This window comes from Humulus lupulus, chromosome 3, assembly GCF_963169125.1.
Source record: "Humulus lupulus chromosome 3, drHumLupu1.1, whole genome shotgun sequence".
NCBI lineage: Eukaryota > Viridiplantae > Streptophyta > Magnoliopsida > Rosales > Cannabaceae > Humulus > Humulus lupulus.
Window position 1 is genome coordinate 35,371,679 of NC_084795.1, and position 10,986 is coordinate 35,382,664.

The 10,986-nt window shown below is 34.2% G+C and overlaps 1 long non-coding RNA gene across 5 annotated transcripts; it reads left to right on the plus strand.

Moving 5' to 3' along the window:
• Nucleotides 1–7,040: 7,040 nt before the first annotated feature.
• Nucleotides 7,041–10,394, plus strand: LOC133822526 (uncharacterized). 5 transcript variants are annotated; one of them, XR_009887911.1, is made up of 5 exons: nt 7,041–7,372; nt 7,596–7,681; nt 8,694–8,762; nt 9,844–10,015; nt 10,105–10,394. It is a non-coding gene; the product is annotated as an uncharacterized LOC133822526 (long non-coding RNA). The 5 variants fall into 5 exon arrangements; XR_009887913.1 differs by having other exon boundaries at nt 9,844–9,983; XR_009887909.1 differs by having other exon boundaries at nt 9,844–10,394.
• The last annotated feature ends 592 nt before the right edge of the window (nt 10,395–10,986 follow it).

The following is a 10,986-nucleotide window of genomic DNA, read 5'->3' on the forward strand; positions in this document are numbered from 1 at the left end:
CTTGATACACACGCTCAAGCTCCGAATCTAACCGCCAATGTAAGTGTTTATGTTATGGTTATCATGTTTATGTTTATTTTAATAGCCTGATTTTTTTTTAGTTATGTTAGTTTATTGTTATTTATTTGTTTATTGTTTTATTTTGCATTTATGATTGTACTTAGTGAAAACATTTTTCCAAATAAATATCATTGTTATTTTTGAATGACATGTATGAGTTTGATTTTTTTTTTTACAATCATAATAAGTAATAAATTTAATAAATAATGACCAAGTTCGGTGAGGGTGGATACAAATCAATGGACCGGGTTCTATATTGAGAGATAGAGAGCCATAGTAGTGGAAGCGATTTTACTGATCCCAGCCCTCCCTCAATATGGTTAACTTTGGAACAACGACGAGTTTCGAGCCTAAGGATGAAGTCATATAGGATGATTAGAAACACACTTAGAAAATAATAAAGATGGCTTATTTTTTTAAGATTTAGAAACACACCCTAATTATTAAGAAGGCTTATATAATTCTTTTCTTAAAGAAGTCATAATTAATAGGTCCGAGTTATGTTTGTTTAGAATAAGTTTTTCCTTAGAGCCTATCAAGGTAAGTTATAATATGTTTTCTCGACTATTAGAACTTTGTTGAAGATGTCGCTTAGAAGGTCTGCACGCATGAATGTCGATGCCTCCAGCGCCGCCCATGAAACTAATAAAGCCCCTCTAGTTCGCAAAAAGGAAGCATTTGCTACCGCTACTTCTGCTAATCAAAGTGCGCCAACGCTGCCGCTGCCAATGGACATCACCGCAGATATTGTCTGGCTATGACAACAAGAGGAAGAGCTGCTACAACAACGACGACAACAGACTCAGCCACAACTGTAGCATAGCAACAATAATAGGCAGAAGAGAAAGCACCCCGATAGTAAGCAGGCCAATGGTGACAAAAGATTACGAGTGGTCGGGTTATATAGAATACCCGCCGTGCTCCAAATGCCAAAAGAAACATCTTAGGGAGTGTCGTGCAAATACCAAGGAGTGCTACATTTGTGGCCAGGAAAGTCATCGAAAGAGGGAATGTCCCTAGCTCAAGCAAAAGGAGAAAAGGGATAATACGATGGTTCCAGACCAAAGTCTTTTCCTTGACCCAGGGATGAGCCCATGCTAGTAACAAAGCAGCTACAGGTCAGATTCCTATCATCGATAGTATATGTTCAAGTATTGTTTGATACAAGAATAGCATACTCGTATATCTTGTTAGGAATTATAGAGAAATTAGATAAACCTTGTAGAACTAGGTTTGTGACATAGTTGCCTTCGGGCAAAGTAGTTCTATCATCACGAATAGTACGAGGCATACCGATCAAAATCGAGGACATAGAAATAGAAGGAGACCTAATAGAAAACTTTGACATGGAATTAGGCATGGATGGGCTAGCATGACATGGCGCAAACATCAACTGCAGACGTAAGCAAGTAATGTTCGAGACTCCTGACGGTCAGAAACTATGCTATATGGGAAAATTTTTAAGACTACATACGCCGCTTATTTCAACTCTCAAAGCTCAGAGGATGATAGAAAAAGGATGTAGCACATTCTTAGCCAACGTCACGGATGTGGTAAAGGAAACACCACTAAGGGTTGGAGACGTTCGCATTATAAAGGAATTCCCAGAGGTATTTCCTGACGACTACAAGGATTGCCGCCGACACAGGAGATAGACATCACAATCGAACTAGTACCGGGCACCGAGCCTATTTCAAAGGCACCATACCAAATGGCGCCGACCGAACTCAAGGAGTTAAAGACGTAACTACAAGAACTCTTAGACTTGGGTTTCATTAGACCAATCCATTCTCCATGGGGAGCACCAATACTATTTGTGAAGAAGAAGGACGGAAGCATGCGGATGTGTATAGATTACCGCAAGCTGAATAAGGCGACAATTAAGAATAAGTACCTGCTACCCTGGATTGACGACTTGTTTGATCAACTCCGAGGAGCGACCGTGTTTTCAAAGATTGATCTACGGTCTAGGTATCATCAGCTCAAGGTACGGGAAGAGGATATTCCCAAGACGACTTTTAGAACTCGTTATGGACATTAGGAGTTTCTAGTTATGTCTTTTGGTCTTACCAATGCTCCAGCCGCCTTCATGGATTTAATGAATAGGGTCTTCAAGGATTATTTTGACAAATTTTTCGTAGTGTTCATCGACGATATCTTGGTGTATTCAAAGGACGAAGTCGAGCACGAGGAACATTTAAGGATGACCTTGTTACGACTGAAGGAGCATCAGATTTACGCCAAGTTCAAGAAGTGTGAATTGTGGCTGTCGCAAGTAGCGTTCCTCGAGCACATAGTATCCAAGGAAGGAGTTGCTGTAGACCCATAAAAGATAAAGGCTGTGAAAAATTGGCCAAGACCTAAGAATGCTTCAAAGGTAAGAAGTTTTCTGGGACTAGCAGGATATTATCGGAGGTTTGTAGAGGGTTTTTCTAAGATAGACATTCCACTCACCAACCTGACCCGGAAACAGCAAAGGTTCAACTGGACTGATAAGTGTGGAGAGAGCCTCCAGTTGCTTAAGGATAAGCTATGCTTAGTACCAGTACTTTGTGAACCGACACCCAACGACAAGTTTGTAGTTTACTGTGATGCGTCGAAGTAAGGTTTGGGTTGTGTGCTGATGTAGAATGACAAGGTAATAGCCTACGCCTCAAGGCAGCTGAAGGAATATGAGCAACGCTATCCAACACATGATATGGAGTTGGCAGCAGTGGTCTTTGCATTAAAAATCTGGCGCCATTATCTTTATGGAGAACGGTGTGAGATTTATACGGACCACAAAAGCTTAAAGTATTTCTTCACGCAATGGGAGCTCAACATGAGGCAGCGTAGGTGGTTAGAAATAGTAAAGGATTATGACTGTGAAATTCTATACCACCCGAGAAAGGCAAACGTAGTTGTTGATGCGCTAAGTAGGAACAGTTAAGGAAGTCTAGCAGCGTTAGCTAGAATAGAAAAGTCGCTACAGCAGGAGCTGATTAATGCCAGAATAGAAGTAGTCATTGGTAAACTGGCTAACTTGTCCATCCAGTCAAGTCTATTAGAAGATATATGGTTTGGGCAAGGGCATGATGACACGTTAGTAACACATATGGATGTAGTTATTAGAGAAAGGAAGGCCACATATTTCTCAATATCAAGTTAGGGGTTATTAAGATATAAGGATCAGGTATGTGTGGCAAAGGGATTAAGGTGAAGGTTTTAGAAGAAGTGCACAATACCCCATACTCAGTTCACCCAGGGTCAACCAAGATGACTCACGATCTTAAAGCACTGTATTGGTGCCCAGGAATGAAGAAGGATATAGCAGAGTATGTGTCTAAATGCTTAGTTTGCCAGCAAGTGAAAGCGGAACATCAGCAGCCTGCAGGCTTATTGCAACCACTTAGCATTCCATAATGGAAATGAGATGATATAACCATGGATTTCGTGACGGGTTTTCCACGAACAAATAAGCAGCATGACTCAACTTGGGTAATAATAGATAGATTAACCAAGTCAACTCATTTTCTGCCTGTCAAGACTCCATACACAACATACCAATATGCAGACATTTATGTTCAGGAGATAGTACGACTGCATGGAATCCCTAAGACTATAGTGTCCGATAGGGGATCGGTGTTTACATCGAGATCTTGGAGTAAGTATTTGCCGCTAATAGAATTCTCCTACAACAATAGCTACTAGACAACAATCAGGATGGCACCATACAAGCTACTTTATGGAAGAAGGTTTCGATCACCGTTGCATTGGGACGAGGAAGGAGAAAGGCAACTACTTTGACCCGAAGCTGTTAGAGAAGCTTAGGATGTAGTAGCGCTGATTAGGAAACGTATGCTCGCTGCTCAAAGCCGTCAGAAAAGTTATGTGAATGCCAAGCGGCGTGATGTGGAATTCAAAGTTGGAGATCAAGTCTTCCTAAAGATATCTCCTATGAAAGGTGTGAAGCGGTTTGGGAAGAAAGGAAAGCTTAGTTCCAGGTTTATAGGTCCTTTTGAGATATTGAACAAAGTGGGAGCAGTTGCATATAGATTAGCCCTACCGCCAGCTCTAGCAGATAGTCACAATGTGTTCCATATCTCGATGCTACGTAGATATGTGTCAGACCCATCTCACGTCCTCAAGTATGATACAATAGCACTCCTGAAATACTTGAGTTACGAGGAACAGCCGGTTAGCATTCTAGATAGAGGGATGAAGGAATTACGGTCTAAGAGTATTCCGATCATCAAAGTCCTATGGAGAAATAGTTCTGAACGAAAGGCAATGTGGGAGTTGGAAGAGGACATGTTAGCCCGGTATCCGGAATTGTTTGATAAGTAAATTTCGGGGACGAAATTCTTTTTAGTAGGGGAGAATTGTAGAGTCCCGGAATTTACTTAGCTAGTTAAATAGTAGTAGTAGTAGTAATAGCTAGTAGTAGTTATAATATGTTTATTATTGTGGATTTTGGTTCAAGCCGGGACTTAGTTGGAAACTCATAGCAACAATTATGTATTTTATAAGTTTAACCTATAGTTTAAGAATATTAAGTATAACATAAGGTTTGATTAATATAGCTGATTATAAAGATGTTATTTATTATACTATAAGGTTTAGATAGAATTAATAAGATCATGACACTTGTCGTGTGCATGTTTATTTGAGGATTTAATTATAATTTAAATAAAATAAAGTTCAAGAAAACTCTAGAATCTTCCAAGACTATTAGGAGCATGACATTTGTCACAATCTTGTTTATTTGTTGATTAGGTTGTTATTTAGATAATTAAATTGATTTTCTGTAACTTTAGGGTATTGTAACCTTCGACCTATTTTTGACCCAGTTATGTTATGAATTTCGAAAAATAATATTTCTAGAAAGTTGTAGATAATTGAATTATCTTTCTAACGGTATAAAGATGGTCTAAATCAGAATCATACAGCTCTAGTTATGTTGATTTTACTATATGTAAGTTTAGAGATACGTGATTTAGGAAGTTAGAAGTTATGATTCTATTTTATTTAAATTTAAATTTGGATTATAGTTAGAATGAAATTAAGTATTTTTTTTAAATAAAAGAAAGATCTAGAAACTCTAGAACCTACCAGAACCACTAAGAGCATGACACTTGTCATAATCATGTTTATTTAAGGATTTAAGTATTTTTTTAATAGGATAATTTCACTCATCAAACTCTATAAATATGACCTAGTACTCAGCCTTTCCTCTCATTCTTTAAGTTGTGATCAGATACTCCAAGGTGCTAGTGAGACCATAGAGTGATAAACACTTTAGCAAAAAGTTTTGCCATTCTTAAGCTTTATAAAATACTTGGGAAGTGAGGATTATTGTATTTCAGTATTTAAGTTAGACCAATCCTTAAGGTCAACTAAGGTACTCTTATTCTTTAAGTCCAGTTCTTTAAAACTCTTTAGTTTTCTTTAGTTCCTTTTATTCATATCCTAACGTTTGATATTGGTTTTTGATTAGGTTCTTAATATTTAAAGATCTTTCTTGGTAAGTTTCTTCTTGAAGGTTTAGTTTCCACATTTATTCTTTACTCTTTAGAAATACTCACCATTCTATTGTTGGTTTTAGGAGTGTTCCGAGTCCCGCATTTTTTCTCAATTATCCCGGCGTTGGTAAGGAAAATATGATAGTTTCTATATGCTTATATGTTATGTTATGTATAATATGTTATGTTAATTTTTTTTTATGTTATCTAGGGCTCATAATTGCTTAGCTAGCAAGCCCTAGTGTTTATCATTTTCATGGTTTAGAGTTATGGTTTACCCTACATCAGTTATTTGACAGGGGACCTAGATGGGTTATCATATACTACCATGTGATCTAACCTACCTCAGATATTAGACAAGGGACCTAGATGATTTATCACATACCATGTTAATGAGTTAATGACCATTAATATTTTAGTCCTATACACTACTACAAAACTGGGCTTTCCCGACACCCAACCACGACAGTCAACTCTGTTGACTGTCGTAATTGTTTAGCGGGACTCTACGCCGACAGTTAAAAACTATAGGCATAGAGACCAACGCCGACAGCTAATAACTGTCACCGTTGTTTTTGACTGTCGCTATTGACCCCAACGCCGACAGTTAATTCGAGACCAATGCCGACAGTTAAAATGTGTCGCTATTGACTCCAACATCGACAGTTAATTCGAGACCAATGCCGACAGTTAAAATGTGTCGCTATTGACTCCAACGCCGACAGTTAATTCGAGACCAATGCCGACAGTTATAAAATGTCGCCAAAAACCAAATAAAAAATTTAAAAATATAATTAATGAATAATAAAATTTTAAAAATAAACTAAATAATGTAAATATGTATTTATTAAAAACTTTTAAAACTAGATTTTTTTTTGTTTATAAATTTGTCATATTATTAACTTTTGTATTTATAATAATTTTTATATCAAACTTTAAATTAATTATGATATTAAGAGTAACAATACTTTAATTTAATTAAACTATTATTGTTTAACATATTTATAAAATTAGTATTAGTTAAAAATGAGTTGTTTTATTAATTGGAAAAATATTGTAATCTAGTACACTATGTTTTCAATAATACTCATTGCGGTGTTTTAAAATACAAAATTACAGTGTTTTAAAAATAAACTAAATTTTCTAAATATATATTTTATAAAAATTATGTATTTATTAAAAAAATTTAAAATTAATTTTTTTTTGTTTCTAAATTTTTTCTTATTATTAATTTTTGTATTTATAATAATTTTTATATTAAAATTTAAATTTAATTATACAATGGGCTAATAGATAGATTTATATCTCAAATTATGTATTGTTCCTTGGAATAATTAATAAGTTACATTAAAATTTAGAAATAGAGAATAAATTAAATTTAAAGCGTTTTACTTTTGTTAAATTGTATTATTATTTATTTAGGGTTTCAACTATAAAATAAAATGCAGTAGTGTATTAGGCGGGACGGCAGAATGAAAAACAAAAATTAAGTCTTAAATTTTGTTTTCTCTCTCTCTCTTGCGTTCTCTTCACTGCCATTTCACTCACAACCACACCAATCTTCCCTCTCATTCCATTTCATTCTTCTCTCTGCAGGTCCACGGTCACCGGTGGGGGTTGCGAGGGGCTAGCGCGGGCTCATTGGGGCTGGAAAACGCAGAGGCCTGGGACTACTCGACAACGCTTGCAGGTAAAATCTCACTCTCCACTGTCTCTTCAAATCCCAGGTGCTGTGTGCTACTACATATTGTTTGGAAATGAATATTGAAGGGTGGAAGGGTTTGTTCATAGAGTAGTGCTCCTTCTTGCAGGTTTGCTTCTCATCTTTCATCTTCTCACCTCTTAAATAATTTCAATAATGTTTAATTGTTTTTTCTGAGATTTTGATATATTGACAAACAATAGATCATCATATCCATTTTTAGATTAAGTATATATATATAAACATACTAAAATTTCACTTCGCTTCCACTTTTGTGAATGCATAATGTAATAATTGTGATTTGACTATGGTTTCTTCTTTTGAGATAACAGATAAAGATGAGGAGTTGGGAGAGGCATTTGCAGAAATCAAATCCCTAAGGAACTCAGAACGCCTTAAACAGAAGGTAGTTGAAGAGGTATTATCTCTTACATATACTAAAGCTCTTGTTTGCTTCCTGCACAAAGGGTTTATTTAGTATTTTTAACACTAACTTTTCAACACCTTCTTCCTCTTCTTCATATACCCTGGTGTCAATTTTTGCTGCAGAAATTGACACATAATGCACCCTGTCTTGTATACATTTTACCAATTTTATTTTTGTACCCCTTTTATTTTTGTACCAAATCTGGTAATGCAAGGAAATAAATTATTTTCATTTGTTATTTTGTACCCTAATTGAATTGCTCTGCTCTCAAGAATTATCACACGCACACATATATATTAGTCTTCCTTTACAATCATTTATGTACATTAATTCATTATTATATATTCTTACTGCTAAATTAAATTATTTAATCAAGTTTTACACATTTATAGCTCATTGGCACGGCAACTGTTTGATAGAAGTTCTAAATAAGATTTCTTAGTGATTTTTTTCTTAATAACGTTGACTCTAGCATATATTTGCTTTTCTTTTCTTTTTTGTTATTTTTTTTATTTTAGGTGGATATATATATTTATAAAATTTTGTTTTTGTAAACCCCATTCTTGGAACCTATGATTCTTGCTAATTCGATTAGTTCATATGATTATTGTTCTAATTTTGGCTTCTATTGATCAATTTCTTATTTTGTTTTTTGTGGGCAATTTTGTTTCACATTGTCTCTATTTTAAGATCAATGTGATATTGGATTTGAAAATTATAATGCATCTCTCTTAAACAAGTTAAAGGACAAAGCCTTAACTAATAGCTTTGAAAATTTCTCACCTACTACAACTTCGCATTTTTTTAAAATCTGATTTTTGAGTTTGTAAAGGATTATTATAAACTTATGGAATTTACTCTTCTTGCATTATATATGTATTGTACTTAGACTAATAAGAAAAGGACACAAACTATTATTTGTTTCTTTTCTGGGACACAAAATATCTAAATTAATAGTTCCAGTAAACATGTCATTGTATAGTAACATGTCTTTTAAAATTAGATAAGCAGAGTAGATAAGGGTGGAAAGACCGCTGGTTACCGAGAGCCTTGGAAGATTCTATATGACAAGGTAATGAGAACTATAGTACATATTATTCATATATGCAACTACAAGTCAATTAATTGTTAATGACTTGAACTTGGTACAAGAAATGTATGTATATGTATATATATCAAGCAAAGAGGAAAGCTAATCAATTAGTGCATCCACTAGCTCCCTTTGAATAAACTTATTTAGAAGCTCTGCTAAAAGTTACAAATATTTCTAAACAAAAGACTTTATTTATAGAGCTAGACAAGTAAAAAAAATTAAACAATTTAAATAGAGAGACTTCTTATAGTTACAACTAATTGTAGTAACTAATTGCAAGATGTATGTTGTATTGATTTTTTTTAAAATTTTAATCTTTTATAATTTTAAATAACTGAATAACTTTAGTGTAGTTTGAATATCTTAGATATTCATATGATATTTGCAGTTTGGTGATACTTAATCATTTGTATTTATCGATAGTGATGCTTAATATTATTGCTTTGGTTTGTTTTATGAGTATTGTGTTTTCTAAGTTGATGGGGTTGGGTGTTCATGGTCAGTTCTGTTCTATTTGAGTGGTTGGATTATCAGAAAGGTTGCATTAAAGCTACACAATTATGAAAATATATGTTTATAATAGCTAATAAGCTAAGCATTGCATATTTCTTTTTAGTAAAATTTAAGACCTATACATGAATTTAATTAGCTAGTAATGTATCAAGCCAACCAATATATTAATTGGTTATTAGTGTTATGCCAACCCACTACATATATATGTAGACATTAGTTAGTAAATATTAAAAAACTAATAGAATTTGTATGCTTTGCATAACTCAAAAGGAAATAAAGAAACCGTCTGTAATATATAACAATGTTTTTTTTTTTGATAACTTGATTGGGAGTGCATGCATTTGGTAGATGTGGAATTAATTTAAATATAAATTAATATACAATTAAAAATCAAGTGTCACTGCTTTGAAGAGTATATAATACACTATTAATAGTTAGTATGAGTGGAGACCATCACAACTTGAATGGTTTGTATAAAGTTTATATGTTTCTTTGAGTTCATTTATGGTATTAAATTGTTTTTTTCTCTTTGCAATGGTTTGACTAGGGTTTGCTACGTGGGGTAGAGTGGTTGAGTTTGCAGGAGCAATGGGCAGGGGCTATTATATATTTGAAAGGTTATTGTGATATTTTTATTTTGAGTATATGCCAGTGCCTGGGATGATAGATTCAAACCACTTGTTTGAGGTGATAACTGTGACAATAGATTAACTAAATTGGTATATACTTACTGCAATACACTTTGATATTTGTTAAGAAAATGACATCATTAAAACTGTTCAGTTTCATTTTTTTTTTCTTTTTGCAGGTTTGTTGATTGATAAAGAGGGAGTACACATGGAAGATGTTGCTCGAAGATGTTAAAGTTTTACCCTTGTAGTTGCTAAGACAGTCCGGCTTCATAATCCTCCTCTTTAGTTTATAGGTTTTGGAGATAAACAAATTATAATTTATTTGTGGTATGTATGGATTCTGTGTCTTCATGTTGTCTTTTACAGGGATACTATAGTAGTGTTATATTTGTCAAAAATTTGTTTTATTAGATTTGTAAATACTTTGTATAAGTTTTGTTATTTTAATCTATAATTTTTTTTAGATTTGTATATAAATGTTTCATTTAAATTATAATTTTTAATTTAAAATAAAAAAATAAATAAATTTTTTGCAAGCAACGACTACACTTAATAACTGTCGGGATTGCTAGCAACGGCGACACCTAATAACTGTCGGCGTAGCCAGCAACGGCGACACTTAATAACTGTCGGTGTAGCCAGCAACAACGACACCTAATAACTGTCGGCGTAGCTAGCAACGACGATACCTAATAACTGTCGGCGTAGCCAGCAACGGCGACACCTAATAACTGTCGGCGTAGCCAGCAACGGCGATACCTAATAACTGTCGGCGTAGCTACCCCTATGCCGGCATAAGCAAATACGATAGTTAGTCGACTGTCGTCGTTGCTCAATAGTGACACTTAAAAACTGTTGGGAAATCCCGTTTTTGTAGTAGTGATATGGTATATGTTTTTATAGCCATATGTTTTATAGTGTATGCTTATGATATATGATATATGTTTTTATAGTCATATGTTTTGTAGTATATGTTTATGATTTATGTTGTATGTTGTTAGTAGATTTTCCTTGCTGGACATTAGACTCATTCATTTATTTTTTTAGTGTAATGCAGG